General features: G+C 37.1%; 1 protein-coding gene across 3 annotated transcripts in view; it reads left to right on the top strand.

Moving 5' to 3' along the window:
• The window catches only part of RSPO2 (R-spondin 2), a 112,262-nt gene that overhangs the window by 67,691 nt on the left and 17,816 nt on the right, over positions 1–26,755 (top strand). The window lies entirely within an intron of this gene.

Below are 26,755 nucleotides of genomic sequence, written 5' to 3'. Positions count from 1 at the left end.
CTATATCATCTTGTTTTACATTATTTATATTTTCTAACACTTTGTTCTTACATTTTAAGTTTAATGGTTAATTTTCTAATATATGTAATATACAATAGTTTATGTATTAAAAAAGGAGAAAACTTTGGTTATCCAACAGAAAGACTGGGTTTGGTATCAATTCTATTAGGATAAAAGAGAAGTGATGAGTTTAGAAGTGAGGTGTTAAAAAATAAAATAAAAAATGAACTTCTTTGGAGGAGGGAAGAAAAAAGGTAAAAATCGGGGCTGCCATAGTATTCTCTTAGGCTGTTTCAGATTTTCTTTTCCGGAAATTCAGGTTACAGATTAAAGATTTACCTTCCAAATTTTAAGTTTTTGAAGGTACAGAGGAAGGCCTTCCTTAGAGTTAGGAAATTTATTCTGTAGTCTACACGAAGATCTTTGATCAAATCTGTGTTTTGTTCAGCATGTTTCAGAAAAGTTGTTGCTGCAAATACAATTTCAGTGTGAAAGACTTGTCGTATTCTTTCATGACTATTATTTCTAATACATCCTGAGGTTTATAGTTTTCTCTTGTCCTCCCATGGTGTGGAACTCCCTGCCTATATTCTCAGAGATAAAATATAAATATGTACAAAACTGCAGGTTTGAACTCACCACACTGAATCCTGATGATTAATACTGATTCTGTACAATCATATAAATCACTGATCAGAGTATAAGCTCCTTTCTCTCTACTAAGAAACTCCTGGGGGGAGATATGTTAGTAGTATTTTAAGTGCCTGGGGTAGGTTTTCCCCTGACCTGGCTACCTCTGCAGGTGAGAGACACTGAATTTGTCTTAGAATCTCTGGCTTTATTATATGTTTTAATTACAATTTTACACATAGTTGTTCTAAGATCCGATTTCTTTATCATATTTCATTTAGTTAGCAGGTTGCCCCTTTAGTCACTCACAATGCTTCAATGCTTTCCTAATGATGGTGAAGTACCAGGAGGCAGACCTGTTTGCTACAGGGAAGCTCAAATCAAGCAGATTCTGGCTGCTAAAGATGAGATTCTGTCTTTAAAAATGCAGCATTTTCCTGATGTTAGAAATTTTGTAATTGAACTTTTAAACTGAAGAAGTAAGAGAAAAAAATGCAAGGTCGGCAATATTTGATGACTGAAGAACAGTTATCCCTTTAAATAGCTGTTGAAAGGCTATACTAATGAATCCTTTTGTCCTAAATTTCTCAGTATGTAAACACACAAACATGTAGGCTGAGTATTGGATTATACAGCTAAGATGGTTATAGATTGTGATGGATTAAACTGAGCACAGGAAGTAAGGATATTTTTGGTAGAACAGGGTCAAATAAAGTGCTTGTAACATATGTTTTCTACTTCTGTACATTTTTACAGTTACTATTTATGGTCTGTATTACAGAAAAACGTCCGAAACAGATTTTATGCTTGCAAAAGAAGTGGAGTTAAATTCAGTTTTCCTACTAAGTACTTCAGTTTCATATTTATCAGGGATTAAGATGTTACCCATCTGACCATGTGGCTGTAATACAAATCTTGTTGATGAAGAAGAATTCTTTATCACTTTCCTGGTATATGCAGAGTTGTAGAGATAGAAGCTGGAATGCAAGTGAAAGATGATATCACTTCTTTCCTACTGAAGCCAGCAACATGTAAGAGGATACTCTACTTGATTTCAAAGTAGATGTTACTTAGTAATATTTTCTTATTGTCAGTACTAATTGATTTAGCTGTTATTACCAGATGGGAATGTCACATTTGTATATCTGTTCATGTTATGTATGTTACCCTGTGGCTTGGGTGTAACGTGACTCATACTACAAGAAGTTAGACTTAGAAAAAGATGACTTGGATCATTCAGGCCACCTCCTACCCATGCTGGTCTCTTCCTGACCAGGAATCTTCTAGTTCATAGCTCAAAAAAAAAAAAAATAAAAAAAAATTAAACAACAATTCAGATACAAGGAATGGGAAAATTAGCAGCCAGAATTGTTCTATGGGTTGATACATTTTGTTGTCTTGAAGTTTTCCTGTATATTTATTATAGCTATTCTTTTTTTTTTTCCTCATATGTTTGCATGTTCCCTATGTTCTACACAGTAAATTACTTCTCTCTTGTTTGTACCCTCCAGGTACTCACAGATTGTTTTCATGTTTCATATTAAGTATTACAAGGTCAAGTGAAACAGCTCTACTTTAAATATTCCACAAATATTATTTTACACAAAACTATTATTTCTAGTAAAAAACACTATTCCATTCAAGAATGCTTATTTGGACATCTTTCTCTCTTCATGTATGTCTGCATTAATTTCCTAATGTTGAAAGGGGGAAAGTCACGAGGTTACAGTGGGAGGGAGTTCTTTCCTCAACACAGACATGTAATTGGATGTACTTTGTGCTATTTGATTTCCTTTTGAATGCTTTTTATGCAGTAATCTTGTGTTTTCCTAGTGCCGCAATAGAATATAAGACTTCTAGAGGAGCAACAGTGAAAATACTCAGTCAGGCTTTCTATCCTTACACTGTAGTTACATTTTATTATTAATATGCAGAAGTTATGATTGAAAATATTAAAAGATAAAAATATGTACTTAAATACAGAGAACAAATAAATACACAGAGCTACAAGATGAATGTTAAAATGTTAAATAAGTAGTGAAAGGACTTTTAGTCAGGTAAGTTACTAGTGATGTGGCAAACAGGGAGTCAGTGATCCTGGTTTGCAAATATATATAAGATAGAACAAAAAATATTTAGGTTAAAACTGTCCATACATTTTGCTGAAGACATGAGGTATACACTTAAGCTATATTAAACTGGCATAATTTCTAATAGTAACCATGTTACAGGTGTAGTTTCCTTTGTTAGATAAGGAAAACAACTTGTCTTTAAAACAACACATTTCATCTGAGAGTGACTTTTAAAATTGCTGGCTTTAAGTGATAAGCTGCAGTAAAAAGGATCTAAAATGTCCTTGTCATTCTGCCTGCCCACCCCCCGGCTTGGTCCTAGCTATATATATATATATATGTATATATATATATATATATATATATATATCTGGTTTAGAAGAGGCTAACTGAAGAATTTTTTAGTTGTACACCCAGAAAATCATTGGGTGAATCACTGGATAATACATGTTGGAAGAGACATAGAGGTCATATATTCCAACCTCCTGCTCAGAGTAGGGTCAGACAGTGTGGTCCAGTGCTACATACAGTCTGGTTTTGAAAATATCTAAGTGGGCAGTCTGCACAACCTTTCTAGCCAAGCTGGCTGCAATGCTTCACTAACCTTACATTGAAAAACTTTATATTCAGACTGAACTTCTGTTTCAGTTTGTCTGGTCTCTCTCATCCTTCCACCATGCACCATCATGCAGAGCCTGAATCTGTGTTAATAGAATCAAGTACTGATGTTTGGGATTGCACCGATCCAGGTGCAGGACCTTGCATTTGGCCTTGTTGAGGTTTGCATAGGCCTACCTCTCAAGTCTGTCAAGGTGCCTCCGGATGGCACCCCTTCACTCTAGGGTATCTACTATGCCACTCAGCTTGATGCCATCCACAAACTTGCTGAGGGTGCACTCAATCCCACTGTTCATGTTACCCATGAAAATATTAAACAGTACCAGACCTAGTATGGACCCCTGAGGGACGCTAGGCATCACCAGTCTTCATTAGGACATTGAGCTGTTGAGTACGACGGTTTGGATATGTCTGTCCAGCCAGTTCCTTATCCACTGAACAGTCCATCTATCAAATCCATGTCTCTCTAATTTAGAGACAAAGATGGTGTATGGGATCGTATCAAAGGCTTTGCACAAGTCAAGGTAGATGACATCTGTTGCTCTTCCCTTGTCCACCAATGCTGTTATTCTGTTGTAGAAATCCACCAACTTAGTGTCAGACATGATTTGCCCTTCGTGAAACCGTCTTGGCTGTCTCTAATCACCTCTCTGTCTTCCACATGCCTCAAGATGGTTTCCAGGAGGATCAGGCCCATGATCTTACCAGGCACAGTTCTGGAGAGCTCATCAAAGCTGTTTTATTCTCTAGGTTCAACAGACTCAGTTCCTTCAGTCTACCCTTAAAGGACAAGTGCACCAGCCCCTATCCATGTTGGTGGCTCTGTGTTAAACTCTTTCATCTATCAATATCTTTCTTGAACTGAGGGACACAAAGCTGCATCTGGTCTCCCAGATGTGGTCTGATGAATGTCAAATAAAGGGATCACTTCCCTCAGCCTGCTGTCCTATTAATACAGTCAGTATGCTGTTTGCCATCTTTGTTGCAAGGGTGAACAGCTGGCTCACATTTAGCTCAATTTCAGCAGGACACCTCCGGCCCTTCCCAGCAGAGTTCCTCCACAGCCAGTCAATGCCCAGTATGTATTTTTTCAAGGTCTACTTCCTTTCCACATGCAGAACTCTGCACTTGTCTCTGAATTTCATGAGGTTTCTTTCAGCTACAATTACTCTCTTTTTCAGAAGTGAGATTTACAAAGAAGAGTTCAAACTAAATGGAGCACAAGAACATTCAGTTCAGAGTGACCTCTGTGATCAGACAGACTATGTTTATTTGAGCTTTTTGACTACATTTACAGTAAGTGGCAGTCTTGAAAATTTTGCTTTCAAGACCTTTCTGCATTGCACCTGTACTGAGTTCACAACACCTGCAAACACCATCTGCCCTTTAAGAGTCAATACTAGTGCTCTCTCTGGGTAGGACTCAGTAAAGATCATTACCACATTTTATGTCTCCTCTTGGTCATGTTACATTGCCACAAGACCAAATAGCCTAAGTGGCAAAGGCAGTTATTGCTGTTCCTGGACTAGTCAACTTCTTCATGAGGACAGTTAAGCGCCAGGCTGGATTTGTCCAGTGGACTGTACCCTCACCATTCTTGGAAGTTTCTGAAACCTGACCTGGCCTGAATGGTCTTGACCCTACTGAGAGTAGGAGGTTGAACTGGGGACAGAATCACAGAATGGGTGGATGGAATTGGAAGGGACCTCTGAAGATCATCTGGTCCAACCCCCCTGCTGAGCAGGATCACCTAGAGCACGTTGCACAGGATGGCATCCAGGCGGGTTTGAATATCTCCAGAGGAGACTCCACAATCTCTCTGGGCAACCTGTTCCAGTGCTCTGTCACCTCACAGTAAAGAAGTGCCCCCTCATATTGAGCTGGAACTTCCTGTGCTTCAGTTCGTGCCCGTTGCCTCTCGTCCCCTTGCTGGGCACAACTGAAAAGACACTGGCTCTGTCCTCTTGACACCCTCCCTGCAGATGTTTATACACATTGAAAAGATCCTCTCTCAGTCTTCTCCACGTTAAACAAGCCCAGCTTCCTCAGCCTTTACTTGTATGACAGATGCTCCAGTCCCCTGATCATCTTCCCCTGATTTTCTTCAGAGTCCACTGCTAGACTCATTCCAGTAGCTCCATGTCCCTCGTGTACTGGGGAGTCTGGAGGTGGACACAATGCTCCAGGTGTGGCCTCATCAGGGCTGAGTAGAGGGGGAGGATCACCTCCCTTGGCCTGCTGGCAACACTCCCTAATGCACCCCAGGATCCCATTGGCCTTGGCCACAAGGGCACGTTTCTGGCTCATGGTCAGCCTGCTGTTCACCAGCTCCCTCTCTGCAGAGCTGTTTTCCAGCAGCTCACCCCCCAGCCTGTACTGGTGCTTACGGTTATTCCTCCCTAGGTGCAGGACCCTGCACTTTCCTGTGCTGAACTTCATGAGGCCCCTCTGCATGGCAGCACAGCCCTCTGGGGTATCAGGCACTCCTCAGAGCTTTATGTCGTCAGCTTTGTGTCATCAGCCGCTCCTCCATTTATTTTAAATTAATACACCATGTTAGTCTAAGAAAACACTGTAAGATCAGAAGAGATGTTATAAGGATACTAATATAGAAATTTTTCTATACAATTTCTTTCTATAAAAATCCTTTTTTTTTTGCTTTTGAAGGCCATATCAATTTTCAAGAAACTTGTCAACATTTTTTAGTAACTTGAGGACTTCATTCCAGAGTTAAATCAGGACATAAATGTGTGTGGCATGTTACAGACAAAAGAAAATGGTCCTACTTTAAAAAGATTATCTTGTTTATTGAGGCATGATCTGAAGAGGAATGGCAGCAAACATAAAGACCTGTGGTTTTGGGAAAGTTGAAATGATTTGCAAACAGTAAGATCTTATTGCTTTGTTTACTATTGCATGAATCTTGAAGAAATTGGAATATTATTTATCACTAATACTAAAAAATAGTGTTTACAAGTCTTATCAGCATTTAAAATGAGATTATAGTATATAGCACATATATTTGCAATGAGATACTGCCTACTGCAACTCTGTTAACTTTACAGTAGCATTGTGCCATTTATTATTACTATTATTGTTACTATTATTATTATTTTCTTTTGACATGAGCAGAAAGGTAGAAACTGCATTAAGTGTAGCTCTGCTGAACACTGGTTCTGCTAGAATATTGGTATCAACAAGCAGGCTTGCCTCCTTGATGCATTTTGTGAGCACCAATTACACTTTGACCAAGAAGGCTTGGCCTTAGCTTGTCTGAAAACATAACCCATAATTTGCAGTTACAAAGCATGACTCAAAGGTTCTGCAGGAAAAAAAGGAAAAATCCTTTCAGCATCAGCAGAGATGTTACAAGAAGTAAATTCCTCCAAAGACAATTATTTGCACAGTGCAGACTGGGAAAGTAATAATAATGGGCAAATATTTACATAAATATTTAAGTTGGTGACCATTCTGCACATTTTGTGAAGGAGCTAGCAAGTGGGAGCAAGAAGGGACATGATGAGCATAGTTTGGAGACTTTCCAGAAAACAAGAACTGTTTTATAGTGTGGCTTAACCCTTGGAGCCTGGCATGCTTGTTAGTGCATTTGTTCAGGAAACAAGCTTTTGTCAGCTGCAGAATCTGCTCGTCTGGGTTGTCAACATCTGCTTCATACACAGAATGTTAGGCTGAAGGCATTCAAATGCTTTTTTCTACCATTTTGCTGATCACATTCTGAAGGGGCTGCTGGAGATGAAAGCCAATAACAAAGGAAATCTAGACCATAAAGAAAGTGAAATCTGTAATATTGCTCATTTCAGTAAGAGTGCCTGCAACTAGACTTTTAAATACTAGTCAAGTACTTTAAATTAAGATACATTGGAAAGAGATATGGCTATATTACCAATAGATAGAAACTTCTTGACAACTTCTAAAAAGAACACAAAGTTTCTCATCTCCATTTGATAATAATAAAAACTGAAAATTGAATCATAAATAGTTCAGGGTAGAAAGGACCCCAGAAGGTCATCTATTTCAGCTTCCTGCTCAAACAAGGTAAACTGTGAGAAAACCAGAATGATCTATTGCTCTGAAAATACACAGAGATATTAGTATTTTACCTTTTTTTTTTTTTTTGGTCATAGCTCTTCTCCTATTCATATCTTCTTTTGTGAGATGATGATTGATAAATTATCAGAAAAGTGGTGTTATTTTTCTTTGCTTCTAAGTGAAAGATATAGATAAGTACAGTAAATTTTAAATCACATATTCATGATATTTGCATTCATTGGCATTTAGATGTGAAAGCTATATAATGCATGGAAATATCTGTATCAGAGTGCTTTTGTATCTGATGCCACATACATTTGCATATAAAAGGTGTACCTCTCAACCATTAAGTTACTCAGTATAAAGTAACTGAAAAATAGGAGGAAACCCTCATCTTTTTCTTTTCTACATTAATCCATTCCACTTATTTTGTATTGTCATTTCTTATAAACAAAAAATACCTGTACTGATAATTCTTATGTGTTTTTCTTATTCCCTCCTGCAGCTGAGGCAGGAAAATCAGTAGTATATAGTTGGAAGAGTGTTCTCCTCCATACTTTCATATCAAAGCAGTAAAGAAACTAATACATAAAGGTAGGCAGATATTTTCTTATTGCTGAAGAATAACAAATCCATTAACAACGTAGTATGATGTGTTGCTGTCTTAGCTCTAGGACAGAGATACAGAAAGGTTAACATAAATATTACTTTTCATACAGTGTAATATATATTATTTAGTCATATGAATTTGGAAATATGATTTAATGAATCGATGAAATCTTGTTTTAAAACTTCACTTGCACAAAAAATGTTTCAGCTGAATTTGTGTAACAACACTTAAAAAAACACACAACAACAATAAAATACAAGAAAAGCTGACAACACCAAAAAACCACCCCTCCATCCAGACACAAAAATCCCAGAATGTATGCAGAAAAGAAAGTGCATATGCATTTGTGAGCTAAGAGTTAAAATAACTGTATTAGGTATGCATTGGATTTGTATTCATTAAAATGAGCTGAAGTATGAACTTAGCGTGACTTTCTAAAAACTGCTGTTATTTTTCCATTATGATGTTGGAAACAATCCATTCTTTAGTTATTTTCTAATAAAATTTTCTAATAAAATGCCATCTGATTAGAATCATTTCTGAAAAGTAGTTAAAAATTATTCTTACAAGCTATATAATATCAGCTGAAGTAGTAGTTATGTTTAATTCCAAAATCAAGTACTACCCAGCAAGGACCAGCATCCAGGTTTTCTTTGCAGATTTTAGAGGAATGACTTCTCTTTGCTGTGATTAAATTACATCACATTGCTCTTAAAACTTTGGGAACATGATACGGCTGTTGATTCATCCTCCTCCATTTTCTATGTGTTTGAAATATGGTCAATTAAATTAAGTGGCTAAGCAATTAAGTGCCCTGAAAGGCCTTCTGATGAGTTATGAAGGTTTTTTGACAAAAAGCTGGGGTGTATGTTGTCTGTATCATCATTTGAATCAGTTGAATTCCTAAGAAAAAGGGCATGCAAATTCATGTGTCTAGGAAATCACTGAAATATTTTACTTTAAAGCCATTGTTTTAGCCCCTGTGCTCATATTGGTTGGTTAAGCATTTCTTCACCAAGAAGAGTGATAAGAAGCATAAAATGGGATTATAGTCATCATACGGAAGTTCTCCTCTTCTGTTGTAACATGCACAGTAGGCAGGTGATGGGCTAGCTAGAAGGGAGGGCCCACAAGATCTTCCTCTGAATTTGCCCACATTCTTAATGTACCTCCCTGCTAGGCACTTAAGGAATCTTCACATGACTTGTATGAGGAGCTGGCTGGCTTGCAGGATTCGTTCCTGAGCATCCTTAAGTGCTCATTCTCCTTTATGTTTAGAACAAAACAAACCGATCAACCAAACAGAAGTTCTCCTAAAACCGATTGAAGTGGTTACAACAGAGTTTAATTGACTTAAAACACCATGTGTCTATTTTCATTGAGGTTGGTCCATTAAATGTATTAAAAATATATGTAAAATAATATACAGCTGTCTTCTCATCTATCACTTTTTAAAAAGTTATTTAGTGAAGTAGTCTTCACTCAAAATTAACATGTAAGTGCAAAGAGCTTTGTGTCAAGTCTAAAAGTAACTATCATAAGTAGTAATGTGGGCTACCTGTCCATAATATCACAGAAAGCTCTCTGGACAGATTACATATGCACTTGACAAAAATGACATGCTTTGTGCTTTGGTCAGGCCTAGTGAGTTCCTGTGTCAAGACCATTGGTGACAGTTTCACTTTCCACATCTGTATTGCTTGTCTTAGAAAACCAGGAGGTAATGCAGGGTGGCAAAGAAGAACAGAGATCAATTGACATGTTTGATGTATGTGCTTTCCTTAGAAATATACATACAGAAACCACTGATAATACGGTATCAAAATACAAAAAACAAACAAAAAAAACAGCATGAATTTACTAAGGGGTTTGAACCTGATGGACCTCTTGAGATGAAAAAAATGCCTCTGTGGATATGGGTAGAATAACGCCAAGTTTTCTAGTAGACTCCTGTAGTATCCTTGTTGTCAAATTGGAGGGATTTATTTTTATCACAACTTGGCCAACAAATGATCTATGAAGCTCCAAGTTTTGGGAGCTGGTTCATAGTAGTAGAGGCTGGCATCACAGAATGGCCTGAGTTGGAAGGGACCCATGAGGATCATTGAGTCCAGCTCCTGACTCCATACAACCTGAAAATTAAATCACGTATGATTTAAGTGTGTTGTCAAAACACTTCTTAAGCACTGCCAGGCATGGGGCTATGACCAATTCACTGGGGAGCTTGTTCCAGTGCTTGACCACCCTCTCACTGAAGAACGTTTTCCTAATATCTAATCTGAACTGGGATAAATGGATTTGTTTAATTTGGAAGAGAAATAGCTAGTTGGGCATCTAATAGTCTTCCGCTATCCAACAGGCGGTTTTAAAAAGACAGAAAAAAACTGATCTCAGAGGTGCATAGCAAAAGCACAAGAAGTAATAAGCACATGTTGTAACAAGGCAATTTACAATTGGGCAGACGGAAAATTCACAGTGGGTGTGTTTGAGCACTCAAACAGGTTATCCATGGAAGTCCTGGGAATTCCATTCTTGCAAGCTGTCAAAACTTGAGAAGGCCCTTAGGAGCCTGGTGTAACTTTGAAGTTAACTCTGTTTGGAGCAGGAAGTTGGGCTAAATGGTCTCCCTAGGTTCCTTCCAACCTAAATTGTTCTACAATTATATTTATATTGCCTATCATACTTTTAATAAAAGCATGTGATCATGGGATCTTGCTAGAGATGCTCTGCAGCTTATGAGAAAGCTATGAGAAAAGACAGCCATATAAACCTTATGATATGGGTGGATGGAAAAAGAGCATAAGATGAAGGAGAAACTGAGGCATGAAAAGATTTGACAATCATACCAGTTGAAGAAAAGGGTTAAATAGAGAAATCAGTTGAGACAAAAAAAAAAAAAAGAAGAAGGCAAGAACTGGGGGGTAATTAATCATTGGGAGTCCAAGTAACAATAAGAGTGAAAAAGAGACTGAGATCAGTGAGAAAGGTTGCATGATTGTCAGTTGTAAAATTGAAAAAGCTTAGAAAAATATCTATGCTGGCTGTAAATAACTCTTCCAAGTATAAGGTAATCAGTATTCTCTGTCTTTGCTTGTACCCATTCAAGGTTCATAGAATTTCTCAATTTTATCCTTTTTTTTTTTTTTTAATACATGATTAGTATTTATGTTGGTATTTTCCTTGAAAGTGGAATGGCAGATCTTGTGTGGCAGTTGAGCAGTTTGATATCAAGTCACACGGCAGCTACAAACCATTTTTTGCTGTCTTAGTCCAGGTAAGTATTAAAAAGGCTTTTGGTTCAGTGTGAATATGGTGAAATAACTGTTACGTATACGTACAAGTTACGTATTGAAACCTGTAACTTGTTTAGATACAAATAAGTAGTCTAAATTTCCTTGGAGTCTTGTCGTGGAACCTGGTTTAGATTTGTTTTTTATTTAACTGTGGGGTCATTTTTTTAAAAGGTTTTAAGAGGCTTGGTTCTCTTTGACTTGAGCAGAACTTGTAAATGCATGGACAAAACACTTGTGGAAAAAGATCATTGTCATCTGATTTCTGTTTTAATTTTCCTTCTTAGGACCACTGCCCAACACATATCTTATGATGGACTACATACACTTGAGTGCAAGGTTTTAGCTTTATTTACCTTATCAGGACATTTCAGCCTGTGGAATTTATGCATTGTTTTATCATATTGCAGCATGATAAATTTTCAAGTTATTTTCAAAGGATTGTCAGTGAATTACTGGCAGTACAGAAGTGCCAACTCAAGCACATTTTCCCCTTCCCTTTCTCTATAAATTATCTTCCAATCTTCCTTTTTAGTTGAAGTAAAGCAATAGGAAACATTTTCCTGGGAAGGCTTTCGTATGGCTTTTCCAATCACTAAAAAGTTGTACATGCAATTTATCAATTGTCATTATTATATCTTAGACCAGATAAATACTTTTGACACGTGTGTTTCCTGAAGTATATTGTATTTCAGAAGTAGCATGAGTATCATATGATGCAGTATCTCCTATGGGAGTTTCCTGTTTTTAATGAATAACCAAATAAGTACCAGTGCAAATCCCCATAAATGACCAGACTATGAGTTAGAGTATGAGTTAGAACCATCCCATGGCAATTACACAGTTCAGGATTGTTTAAAAATGTGGAAAGAGAGCCAGATGCTAATCCACATGGAAATACAAATACTGAAAACAGTTGTAGCTGATCCAAGTGCATAAATTGCATTTGTCCATAAAAGGTGCCTGACAAATTTTATTGTCCATGCCCTTATGAAGTAACTCATGTTGGTTTTGTCTTTTGCTCATTCTGAAACTACAATTCACGTGTACATGGAAAAAACATATACTTACTCATTTCTCATTTCTCAGCCAGACAGCCTTTTTTATACAGTATAATTAGCTGTTTCAGCCACAGCGGAGAAACCAGCAAACCCTCACCTACCTGAGATTATTTTTTCCCTCCCTAAGGATCAATCAGTGAGGCACAGTTCTATGCATATTCTCTTCCAAGCCGCAGGCCTGGGTATGACAGGTCTGGAGATCCATCTGCTTCAGGTGTGGTATGTCTATAAAGCAGTTGGCCTAGCTCATTTTAAAGGATTCGTAGGTTTCACTAAGGCTTTCTTCTCACAGAAGTCTCTTCTAAAGTAATACATTTATTAGGCTATACAGATATTATTCATTTTCACAGCATTGATACAGCACCATATCCTGACATGCTCCAGACAGAATCTTTGGTTGGGTGATTCCAGTACTCATCTTCTGTACTGTTCATCTTCCCAGCAGAACATGTGCTAACAATGGCAGTGTTCAGATATATGAAATATTATTCTGTAAACAACAGCAACTGTGATTGAAGTAGAAAGATTTCACTGCAGCATAATATTAAAGAAAATATGATTTATTTGTATATGCAATATTTAGATACTGTCTGGCTTAAGAATGCTATAAGAAAATGTGTATAACTCTGCGTGTCGGGCCTACCCTGCAGGCCTGGATTGGTGATCTCTAACTAGTTGTGACAGAAATAGGATTTTTTGGATGTGCATCTGATTGCCAACAGTTAAATTATTAGTTGAAGTAGTTAAAGCTCTTCAGCTGAGCCATAGCTAACTGCGTGCATACTACTCCTACTACTCCTTGCACAGTACCAATGGAAAGTAAATTATCTAAGCATACATCACCCTCTGACTGGCTAGCAGTGTACATGCAGCTAATTACAGCTGCTTGGCTGTTAAGTTAGGAACTCATTACACTCTGTAACATGATTGATTGTGATGGCCTGTCTGGATGCTTTACAATAGCTTTCTTCTTTTGGAGGATCGTTTTGAATGCTCTGTAGCCTGCTTGCTTGATAGCTAGAGGCAACCTAAGACAGGAGCCTCATGTATTCAGTTGAATTCAGCAAAAATGTTTTTTTCATGTCTCACAAACAAAGAGCCTGAATCTGGAGAGTAAAGAATCCAGCTAAAAGGACGAGAGAGGAAAGAGTATGAGAAATTGGCAGTTTGGCCTTCTTCATGTTTTTTGCTCTTTAGACAGAAAAAGTTCATGCAGGCACATTTGAATCCTTATTAATGGCTTTGTTAGCTGACTACAAAAGGTAAAGCCTATCCATACATGCTACTTCACTGACTGGATTCCATTGACTTCTAAAATCTGACACACATCGAGCACATACACGATGATGTGCAGTTCAGAGGCTCCCAAGCTGGTGTGTTGAATAAGCTAGCTCTGGAGACAAAAACATTTGAAAAGTGTCAGTATAACACTGTGCAAGAGTTGATTACCTCTACTGAAAGACAGGATTTATTAGGTTTTGCACAGTGCTAGGCAGATATAATCTTGCAGGACATGAGGTTGTGCTTGTGATAAAGAACTGTGATTTGCTGTATGGATGCATAGCTCATCAGTGCTAACTTGGGGGTTTCATTCTCATTCCTCTCAAATAGTTATCACAGAGGGCCTCACAAAATTCTGGAAGGGGATGCTGCTCAATTCATAAATGCAACAGCTTCCAGTACTCTGCTGTAGGCCAGATTTAATTAAATCAGCTTGCACCAGCTGGCTACAGGAGTCAAAGGGGAATGCCAACAGGGAATAGGTGGAGGAGCAATCTCTCCAGCTGCTTTCACGTGATTAAGTTACCATCAGTGTTAGAACTAGGCTGGAGTCAGCATCACTGATTCTTAAAGATATACTGTGGAAATCCTTTATTGATTGCTTCTAGATATGTTTACATTCTTTACCTCTGGTAAGCTTCAAGAAGGAGTGGAACAGAGGAAATGATCTACTGTGATTTTATTTTTTTTAATTATTTTTTTTAGAGCTTTCTGGGGTAATTTTTACCTCAAATTGGAAAACTTCACCACCACCACAGATTCCTGTAATACTTTTTGCTTAACATGTCATAGGTGAATGAAAAGAACCTCCTCTTAAAGGATTTGAATTCCAGTTTTGTTCTGAAGCACTATGAATGTGACTGCAGATAATGTTTGGAAAAGGAACAGCAACAACTAGCAGTGAAGAAAAGCAATAGGAAGCAATCAGTACTAATGATGAACAGGGCTTTGCTGTTCTGCATTGATATTACATGGTATTATACTCTGTAATTCATAATGGGTATATTTAAATAATCTGGGCACAGTCTTAAAAATGCATGAGCCTTAAATGAGTAGTAACATGTAAAATATCAATGCAATACGACAGAGGGAGCTCGGTACTGTATCTGGGTCAGTATAGCATTGTGCTTCAAATGATCTAGCACAGAAGTGGTATTAATTATGATGGAGGCAATACTGGACTCAGTATACTTGGTTCCCAACAGTGCTCCTTTATGCCTTGGCAGTCAGTCTTCTCTCTTAAACATATTTATTTGCGGTGTCTAAACTGGCATATCTTGGATTCTGAAGGGGCTGCAAAAGACTAATATAAAATATCCTCCACTCTATTAAAATCTTACATATTCTATGCCATTTAATACGAAAGTATGTTGGTTGGTATTACTTTGTAGAGAGTTAATCAAGTATAAGGAAATTTAAGTTCAAATTAACACTAAGTTTATACTGCCTTACATATAACCTCCAAGTTTAGCACTTCAGTCTTAGGTTGTACATGTCTATTGTCTGCAATATATGTCTGCAGTAAGAGTAGCCAACTGCTAGTACATCTATTAAGACTGTTCATGTGTGGTCTTTTTCCTTGTAGAACCTGGTTAGCTTGGCTGTTCACATTTGTCCATTTCAAGCCTTTTTACTCAAATTATAATTTATTGGTTTCCTGTGAGCATTCCTTGGCAGTTAGCTCTTCAGAACTGCAACTCTGATGACTTCTGAGAACCTGGTAAAAAGTCTGACTCTGCTGGAGAGCAGAGAAGCATGCAGGTATCTAGCTGTAAAGAGTAGTAGCAGTAGGATACCAGTAAGAACAGTTGCTTTGTGTCATGCCAGATTTATTGAGAACTTTTTAAAAGAAGTTCAAACAAGGGACATGACTTTCAGGAACTTATGTTTGAGTTGCACTATCATGTAGCATAAAGATCACAAGTATTTCCAATGACATTAATATCCCATGATAATACTGTGGCATGTATTATAATGAATTCCTGATGCAAATGACAGGTAGCTCTTAAATTATTTTGCTTATCTGTCGGATACAAATGTGAACATCTTGAATGGGCTGCCAATTGTACTTACACAAGCATTTCAGGATGGTAGAAGTTGGACTGTAAAAACTGTACTTTTTTTTTTTGCTTATTTCATTGTTTTTAAAGTTGCATTATACCTTAGCTGTTGACTAGATGCAAGTGCCAGGCAGCTTTGATCAGTTCTAGCAGAATTGTATTGAATGTAGATTTTATTTAGCTTTAATACTACAGTATCTCAAATACGGAGAAAACTTCTACATTTATCTGCTACTTAAGATGACAAATGCCCAAAGGGTTTCTAAAACACAGCTAGTTAAACTACCACAAAGATGTTTAAATTCCAGCTTTGTATTTTTCCTCTGAATTTGTGGACTAGATTATTTTGTTACCTCCTGATTTACCATCTGTTCCTTATAACAGCTAAACTAGAAGAAACAACTTTTATGAGGCCCAGCAAAGAAAACCCACAATTTGGCAAAATACAGAGAATAAATTTTAAGTATTGCAAAAGATTGTGCAGGAGAGACACACTAAAAGTCAGTTCACAGCTCTACTGTGTAGCACTAAGGGTGATATATAAGAACTCTTCTGAGTGTATTTACAACAGAAGAAAAGAGATTGTGTTTGATAATGGATTGCTGAAGAAATTTATGGGCCATAAAAACTCCACAGTTAAAAAAGATCTTCAGAGCAAGTCCTGTGTCAGGCTTCAAACTATTGCTCTTGTTAAACAGCTAGAACAGATGATGGAAGGTTTCTGGCTAAAAGAAAGCACCATGGCAGAATACAAGTCTAGAATCAAAAGGAAGTTGGTTTCAAAATCATTACAGATGGTGTCATTTTTATAATACAAAATACTCAGCACTCAGTACGTGATTTTTTTGCCACCAGGCTTTCCTAATCGGCTCTGCAATCCGATGCCAGCTTGAGAGTAGGCTGTAGTAATACCTCTTGAGAGCAGGGAAAACCAGTGGATCATGAGTCCTAGACATATAAATGGAAAATTCCTGTGAAATAAGGTTCATTTTTCTTGCAGCTAAGGCAATGAAAAGGAGAACAGGGATTTATATTTTCTACAGATCACAGTAATAGAGATGACCCAAAGAAGGTCAGTGTGTTTCATAAGGAGTTTTATAACATGCTAAATATTTCTTTCAACTGGATGTTTTTATTAAGTAAGGAATTGTTAAAATTTCAAACTCTAAAAAATGTTGATTAATGCATCTTTTCTAGATTTTTTTTTATGTGTGTGTGGAGTATGTTGTGAAAGAGTAGTATATTAATTTTCCCTTTTCTTCCAATCATCTGAATTATTATTATTATTATTATTATTATTATTATTATTATTATTATTATTATTATTTTCAGAGAGAGAAAAGAAACTCCATTTCTTTGGAGGGAAAACAAACAAATAAACCAAAAAATCTACCTAACTATCTTAGGCTTACTGTATCTCAAACTGTGGTTTGAGTTTGTAAAGCAGTCACAGCTTAGATCTTTGGATGAGATATTCATCTAGAATAAGTCAGTATTGTTCTACAGATGAGCACCTATTGATCTCTAACAGTACTGATGAGCGTGAGCTTCTTCATTCTTATAGACAGAAGTCAAGAAAAGCTCCATGAAAACCAGCAAAAAATCATTGTTGTAAGATTGCTTAAAATGGAAAGGAAATCTGGCTGCATTATAATCATTAGTTATTCCACAAAGTAATAGGATCTCAGAACTTAATAGTGAAATTCAAATAGGAGCCAGAAAATAACTTCAGTCCTTCTCACTTAATTGAGAAAGTCTGGATCCTCTATGTAAGACCGGGATGGTTGTCCTAGAAAAACAATGATTAAAAAGAAAAAAAAAATACACCTGCCTCAACTGGATGAGTATAGAATATAAGAATTTAAATAGAGTGGCTGGAGTCAGAGTTGTAGCAGAGTTGTATCACTGTGTGCACTTCAAAGCTGGGAACAATATGTTGCAAAGGAACCACTTAAAATATTTTACACAGTCGTCCAAGTCAGCATCTCTGTATCATCTTTCAGGGCTATTAAAACAGGGTGTGGATCTATTGATAGGGGTGTGTTTTATTTATTTTCATGTGAACCAAAATTTAATCTAATTATACAATTAACTATGGGAGCTGGAGGACTGTTCAGTATGTGGTAAAGGCATCATGTCAGTTCACTGGCAATTCAACTATTCTGAATACTTTTTATACCACTTAAACAAATTTTTCCAATGTTTTTGTTCTATGACGATATTTAGGCACTAGGGAAAGCTTACTTGCTGTAAACAGTGCTATATGGACAGTTTGGCCTTCTTCCTCTTCAGAAAATATCTGATTTAGGAAAGATGCTTTTTCTGGTAACAACTCTGGTACTGTCAGTGTTGCAATGCTTTAGCTGCCAATGAGAAAGAACATTGTCTCAGCAGTGGATCCGTTGTAATCTATAGGGTATTCAGTCACAGAATCACAAAATGGCCAAGACTGGAAGGGCCCTCTGAAGACGATCTAGTTCAACCCCCATACTGAGCAGGATCACCTAGAGCTCATTGCACAGGATAGCATCCAGGTGGGTTTTGTATATCTCCAGAGAAGGAGACTCCACAGCTTCTCTGGGCAGCCTGTCTCAGTGCTCTGTCACCCTCACAGTAAAGAAGATTTTCCTCATACGCAGCTGGATCCTCCTGTGCTTCAGTTTGTACCAGTTGCCTCATGTCCTACTGGTGGGCACAAATGAAAAGAATCTGGTCCCATGCTCTTGACACTCTCCCTTCAGATGTTTATACACACTGAAAAGATCCTCTCAGTCTTCTCCACGTTAAACAGGCCCAGCTCTCTCAGCCTGTACTTGTATGACAGATGCTCCAGTCCCCTGATCATCTTCAGAGCCCTCCGTTAGACTCATTCCAGTAGCTCCATGTCCCTCGTGTACTGGGGAGTCCGGAGGTGGACACAATGCTCCAGGTGTGGCCTCATCAGGGCTGAGTAGAGGGGGAGGATCACCTCCTTCGGCCTGCTGGCAACACTCCCTAATGCACCCCAGGATCCCATTGGCCTTCCTGGCCACAAGGGCATATTGCTGGCTCATGGTTAACTTGTTGTCCACCAGGACTCCCAGGTCCTTCTCCACAGAGCTGTTTTCCCGCAGGTCAGCCCCCAGCTTCTCCTGGTGCTTATGGTTATTCCTCCCTAGGTGCAGGACCCTGCATTTGCCTTTACTGAACTTTATGAGGTTCCTCACTGACCAACTCTCCAGCCTGTCTAGGTCCCTCTGAATGGTAGTACAGCTTTCTGGTGGATCAGCCACTCCTCCCAGTTTTGTGACATCGGCAAACTTGCTGAGGGTGCACTCTATTCCATAATCTAGGTCATTGATGAATTAATTTGACAAGACTGGACCCAGTACTGACCCCTGGGGAACACCTCTAGCTACAGGTCTCCATCTAGACTGTACCACTGATGACAACCCTCTGAGCTCTTCCATCCATCCAGTTCCCAATCCTCCTCACTGTCTACTCATCTATCCCACGCTTCCTGAGCTTGCCTATGGGTCCCCCATGAACACTTGCAGAAAGTGCAGCTTCTTGCTTGGACAGAATTCTTGGAACCATGGAAGATGCCATGCATCACTTTTGCAGTAATTGTTATAAAGAGGTGATTACTTACTTACTACTTTTTAAGATGATTCAGTGAAGAGAATGAGACAGTGATGAGTACACTAATGGGAGTTCCCTTTATGGCTTTCTTGCATGAGTTTTGTCACCAGTTTCCTGATTTCTTAAAAGTGAGCGGATGAAACCAATACATAATAACAGTTTTCATATTTTAGTTAGTTTTCCAGTGTTTGTAGCTGCAGGGGAAAGTCTGGAAACACAGACACACCAGTATTTCAACACCAAAAAATAAGAAAAAAAAAAAAAAAAACCAACACTGGAACTTAATTATTTAAAATCTAGTGGTTTTAAATCTTACTCATGATATTGAGGCTGACTCATGATTTTTGACTCAGTGGGGTTGTCAAGCTTGTACCTGACATCCAACCTAAAAAGGTGCCGGTTAAGAGTTTTCAATGTTTGCCAAAATGCTGTTTCTCATTTATATATTCATATGAAAACTCTGATGTATTTCTGTATGAAATCACTTGTCATATATTTTGTGAAGAAGATAATGTTGCTGTGTAGGACTGTAGACTTGGCATATTTTCAAAGAGCTTGCTTTCATTGTATGCAAGTAAAACCTAGTCAGCAACGACAACAACAACAAAAAAATCGAGTGTTATTGCTGAACGAAAATTTCAATGCAATAATCTAGCATGCTAATTTGAGAAGATTAGAAATTCATATTCTAGTTTAGGCTCTTAAAATAAGATAACACAATGCATTGTGTCTGAGCTAAATAGCTGGTAATTTACTTCCTTGCTTCCTGTCAGTAGTTTCATTTGTGTTGAATAGGTATAATTGTGTGTCCTCAAAGAGATTGCACTAAAACTGGTTATGAAATAGTCAGGTTTTCCAAATGCTTTTATTAAGCACAGCAATTTCCTGCTACACATAAAAATACTCCAGTCTTTAGTTATATTTACATTCTGCTAGTACAAAGTAGCTATTTTTAAAATGTTTTATCTCTTGTCTTCAAGTTTAAGTTATCCTATCACATTAGTGTACATATGAACATGGCGTTTAACTGAGAAATTTAAAATAAAAAATGCAAATTTTAAAAGGCCAATGAACAGTAATGATGTTACCATACTACCAAGCATATTAGATGTTGAAAGCAAGTGCCTTCCAATCCTTTAATAGTCTGGAGTAGTCACGAGGAGAAAACATGGGCGGTTTCAAGCCTAAAAAGTTTTACAGAAAATGAAGTGATAATAGTTACTGCTGTTCTCTGTATGATCCAATAGTGACTTGCAGAAAAATGGTTTACATTTGGCAGAAGTTAATACTAAACAAGCTCCATAATATCTCATTTTTGCTAGCAAACATGTTCTCTTTAAAAAAGGAGCTAAAACATAGTGATCTTACACTTCTGAAGATAAGTGCAAGAGGTACTTTGGCTAGGATGGAATTTTCTGCCAAATTTTAAAATAATAGTAATCAGATCTGGATCTCCCTTGTTTGAAGCTCATACCATGCTTATTAAAGTCTAGCTTTATTTTGAAGGAAAAATAGCAGGAAATTGAGTATTTAATCATGTATGTAACATTAAGATTTGGAAACATTTTTGTTTGAGTTATTGTAGCTTAAGGGCCAACATTTATTATTCTGCTTTGATTTTTATAACTCAACACATTTGGCTAAGATATGGATACTTAGATTTTGTGTGTGCTTAATTTTTTTCTAAATAGGTTTGACATCTCTCATATTTTTCATTTATACCTAAAACTTATTTTGTCCCCCCCAAAATAACCCTCCACTTTAGAGAGATTGGGGGAATAAGTATTTACTTTTTATAATACTAATATTAGTGTGTGTGTGTGTTGGCTGGTATTTCTTAAATGGGAGATGCTTGTAGCTAGAATAACTTAAAAAAAGGATAACTTAAGCTATCGTGTTTCCTTTAATATACAGTTGCTGTTCAGGCCTTTGAAAGTTCACCAAATATATTTGTTCAATAATAATTTTGTTATTAACAGGCCCTACTGGGTGCTGAGCACTTTTGAACACTTGCTACTAAAAAGTATCTTTTCAGAGGAATGTGTTTTAGCATATTCTTTGGCTTCTTTCAAAATGCTCTTCTGAATTCTAGTTGGACTTGCTATTCTGAATCCCTCAGGTGTGTGTGAAAATGTACATCTTAAAGTTAGCCTTTTTCTATCTAAAGTAATGATATAACAGTTGCTATGGGATTTTTGCAGTCTTACATTTCTCCACACAAATATTCAGAATTGCAAACTGCTAGATTACAAGTAGTATTGTAGATGATGTTCTAATTTTTTTTTTTTCCAAAACGGTGAGGTAATTTATGAAATATTTCTGAATATGTTGCAGTTGTACTTAGTCCAAATAGGACAAAATAATCTGGTTGTCACATGTGCTGAACACTCTTCAAGGAGCCCTCCATGACTTTGTCTTAAGAATTGGATTCAAATCTGGCAAGAAAACTTTCTTTACACTATTCTTGGAATTGATTGACATCAGTGAAAATTTCCTCAATTTGTTTTCAAGTATTTTAAAACATATTTTTACAAGGCTAAATCAAGCAGTGGAATAATGAAATGGATAGTGAGGGACAGATTTCTTTATTGTAGATAGTAGTGAACTGTGTATTAGTTTGGAATAATGATAGCACACTATATCTTTAAATAGAGTCCTGATATTAACCCACATCCCTTGAATCCTAACCTACCATTTTGACCTCAAGAATACTTACCTTTCTGTATTATTACAAAAAGGCTTCAACATGAGTTAATTTATCTTACCCTTAAAAAGAAAGGATAAACATTTCACTAGGTGAAAAACATGTAAAATCTTTCCTTGAAGTCATACCATAAAAACAGTCATTCTTTCAGTTTTTTTGAGCTTCCAGTACTGGCTAAAAGTAGGAATTGCTGAAGCATATGAAAATATTCAGATGGTGGTTAAAGGATTGTGTTTTGTTTTGTATGATTATATTGTTATTGTACTGTGTATAATTGTGTTACTTGATATACAGATATTTTTCTAAATGTCAAGATGTGGCTAGTAAATAACATTAAAACTCTATCTCATGGTAAGAACAATAAATGAGTTTCAATGGAATAACAAAGTTTTGGAGAGGAGACAGAGCTGTTGTGCACATTGTGCATTTTTCTTGGGAAATTTCTACTCTGCCCCCCCATCCCTTTTTCTTAGTTCTCTAAACATAGCCACAACAAAATTCAATATATATATATATTTATAAAGTCACTTTGGGAAAAAATGTCTGGTAATACTTCATAATGGCTCCATGTAAATCTTCTGCATAATTAGTCAGTTCTCTATTGAGACAAGCCTTGGTATTCTTGTCTGATGTAGCTACACTGCACTCAGGATGCTCATACAAAGACAGATTAGCTGGCAAGTGCTTGTAGAGGTTCTGTGCATGGTGCATGCTGCAAATGACAGCTCCAGGTATATGTATCAAAGTGTAGGAGCTGCAACAAAAGCTACATTTTTGAAGTTGCTGAGCTTAGTAGATGAACGTAATGATATCAGATTACTGCCCTCCTATGAAATAATTACAATTGTTTTCTAAAAAGAAAATAATATATTAAATAAGTAATTAGTTCATCAGAGGGTGATTAAAAAACAACACTTAACATAAATTCACCCTAATTCCTCCATGCCATTCCCTCTGCCTTTAGTTGGGCCTAATGACTATCAGGCTTTTAGCACATTTCAGAATTATTTTGTGAGATCTTCAGTTCCTCTGCATGCATTCTTCTTCCTTCTGTCTTTGACATGGTTCTATCTGTTTAATGACATCCCTCCTGCCTTTCCCAGTTTCCTTCTGCTCCTTTTTTTTTTTTAAATTTATTTATTTATTTTAAATAACCAGTGTTATCCACTCTGTATGCCTCATTTATTTACGCATGCTAAAAAGCACTCCTACATTTTTGTGAGCTATCATTCATTTTGCATGAAATAAATTCATTTATGTAACTTGTCTAGGCAGTTTTTTTTTTCTACCTACAAGACAATTTTGATGTTTTGTGGTGATACTGTTCTGTATTTAATAGATACTCTGAGTAATGTGGGGATATTTGTACAGCCTTTAAGTAAGAAATCCTGATCAGTGTGTATGTAGGAGTTGTTTGAATTCAAAATACTATTTGAAGAAGACAGTAAGTAACAATTGTATCGTTTTCTGTCTTGAAAGTAAGAACATTGTCAGAAAGTTTGTGGCTTTATTATTAATTATGTAGTTCTCTATTAATACAAGAAAAACAAGTGATGCAACAAGTGTGCCTTAAAGATATATCGTTTAGAGCACATGATATTTTAGTTCAGCTGTAGATGTTGCCCTTATAGAAGACTTAGGTCTCACTGGAAAACTGCAGGCAATCATGGGCAATTTTTAAACATGTAGAGAGCTGTCTAAAAAAAATACAATAAAAAAATGTAATTAGAGCTTATCTAACATACAGTAATTCAAGCAAAATATCCGCAGCTCATTTGGTTTATCTGAAGGTCATTTTTTGTTACATCTGTGGATGCTATGTCCTTACAACTGAGGTACTAAAACCATTTTTGTCTCTTTTCTATGATCGTAAATCACCTGCTCTGTTGTACAATGACTCTGTCAATCTCCGACTCTCTACTACCGTAATAATAAGAAATATCATTAGTGACTGTAGAACCTGAAAAGATTCTGTCTTGAAATGTCAACATTAAAGTCTGAAATCTATTAGCAACTTGTATCTTGGTTTCTAAGACAGTCTATATTTTAATCTTCTCAAAATAACATTTACAACTGAAAGTTTGCAGTTTTGGTGGTTGTGGCAGGGTTGGCAGGAAGGTGCTGTGCTTAAGATTCTATTTTAATATATTCATTAAACCCACTGTCATCTTATTGGTGAAGATTCTCAACGCAAAAAGACCAGATGATTTGGCTGAATTATATATAGCTGCACATCTGCAACAAACTCTTATGATTTGCATTAGTACAATAGCTGGATGAATAAGTGAGCATCAGCACAGAATATTAACAGAATATATATAACATAATTCTTTTCTGACCCCATTTAAGCATCAGGAAAATCATTTTCTCTTTCCTTTCCCAATAATGATAAAGATCTTATTTCAGAATGTTGTCTGATATCAATTTATAAAAGAGGTAATCTTAAAAGTAGAGGTCTGCAAGAGAGAATAAAGTTTTGCCAACTATTCAGTCATTTTATCTGAAATTTGTGTCTCCACATGCTTTCATCTTTTGTAACCAACATTCAGGATAAGTTTTCAAAACTGTAAGTAATTGGAAGTCATAAGCAAAAGTATGCAATACTTTCTATGGCTGTAAACCTAGGATAATTGAAATACAGATCACAGAATCACAGAATGGTTGAGGTTGGGAGGGACCTCTGGAGGCCACCTGGTGCCACACCTGCCCAAGCTGGGACACCCAGAGCAGGGTGCCCAGGACTGTGTCCAGGAGGTGTCTGGAGGTCTCCAAGGAGGAGAACCCACAACCTCTGGGCAGCCTGTGCCAGGGCTCTGTCACACCTACAGTAAAGAAATGCTTCCTGATGTTCAGATGGAGCCTCTTGTGTTCCAGTTAGTGCACAGTGCCTTTTGTCCTGGCACTGGGCACCACTGACAAGAGTCTGTTTCCGTCCTCTGTGCACCTTCCTTTCAGGTATTTATAGAAATTGATGAGTTCCCCCTGAGCCTCCTCTTCTCCAGGCTGAGCAGTCCCAGCTCTCTGAGCCTTTCCTCCAGATGTTGTAAGCCTGATTCATAAAGCATTTAAATTAGAGTTGCAGTGATTCACATGATATGAAGGTATGAGTTTTTCATTGACAGCCTCCGTACAGATGAGTGATACTGTAGGTTGGCATTGGTAAAGAAGTTGGTTCATGTCCCTGTAATGTTTAGAACGGACCTGATGCGAATCATGGGGCCATGAAATAAGGTGTCCTGATTTTAACCTGAGAACAACACTGTTAGGGTTAGCTTAACTCCATTCTTTATCCCTCTATCTTCTAGTCTTATTGGATACAGTGGTTCAGATGTTCCCTTATCATTTCTGATCTCTCATGTCACATGCAGTACTTGTGAGACTTGCAGGTTCAATACATGTCCTATGCTTTTCCCTTGATAAAACTAGGTTTCGTGCATTTTCAGTGTCATGCAAATTCTACTGACCCTTCTGTGCAAAGGAAGTTTGGCATGATCTGTAATCAGCTGAAAAATTAGGAGCCAAAATGTCACAGATACATGATCTTAACCAGCTTTGCAATGTGACAATCATGAAGTGGCAAAGAAGATACCGAGCATCAGAAGGGCAGATATTTCGGCATTCACTTCCAAGTATTCTACCAGAAAATGCATTCCCCAGCAAAAAACTGTTTACAAGCCCTCCTGCAGAAAGTGGCTCAGCGTGGCCACTTACACACCAGGCCTCATGCATGATGGTGAAGTTTCTTGTGAAAGGGAGCACTTATTTTCGTCCGCTTATACAGATACTGACATATTAGTTTGGGGCCACTGCTCCAATAGTAGTTTTGGTGGATCTTTGGTTTACCCAGAGCAGCCACTTCCATGTTCTTGTGTTCTGATGCTACCAGCTGTTTGTCTCAGCCTGTAACATTATCAACCTATGTTTTTGAGGATTTATGAAATTCAAGGGTCAGTGCATTGCTCAAGATTTCTGGCCAGCATGGAGTGAACAAACTTCTTATATCTGATCTGTTGTTTGAAAACTCAGTTGTGTTCCCAAGCAGAAATTCTTGCACGTAAGAAGAGAATAAGTCAGCTCTTCAAAAATGACTATATTTTCATTGCCAAACAATTGAAATGAAAATTCAGAATGGAATCACTTATCAAAACAATATTTGATGAAATCAGACCAGTTAAGTTCTTCACTATGTAAATTATGGATCAAAATCAATCCCATCTATTACCATCTAGAAAAAAAAAAAAAAGAAAAAAAAAAAAGCTGTTTTCCCACTTTGTAACATATTGCATTGTTCATTGTTAGTTTTAGCTTCTGTTCTTGGCCTGTTCATAGATCTGAAGTCCATTGCAGTGGCGCCTGTTAGAGCAGATACTGTGAAAGTTTGGTCAGTTTTTTCTCTGATAAATGGTGTTTTCCAGGAATTCATACTAAATCATAAAAAATTCCCCATATTTGATGCTTGGCATGGAAAGCCTTGTTTCACAAGTATTTCACTTGTATATTTATACAGATTTAAAAAAAATCATCTCATTTATTAATTCAAAATATTTTTAAATAGCATATTGTCTAAAGAGCATTGAATTGTATTTCTTGGAAAAGAACAATGTAATGATCATTTAATCTAAATAAACACATTTCCTGACAATGAATAATTGCTTTGTTGCTCTTATATCACAGATGACTCTTAAACGTTTCTGTGTGGTTCTTCTCTTGGATAGACCCATGCAGAAACTGATCAGTATTTTAAAATGGTTGAATTAT

This window comes from Anser brachyrhynchus (genome assembly GCF_964034855.1).
Source record: "Anser brachyrhynchus genome assembly, chromosome: 2".
In the NCBI taxonomy this organism is placed as follows: domain Eukaryota; kingdom Metazoa; phylum Chordata; class Aves; order Anseriformes; family Anatidae; genus Anser; species Anser brachyrhynchus.
The sequence above is the reverse complement of the archived record's forward strand: the minus strand, read 5'-3'. Positions and strand labels throughout refer to the sequence as shown.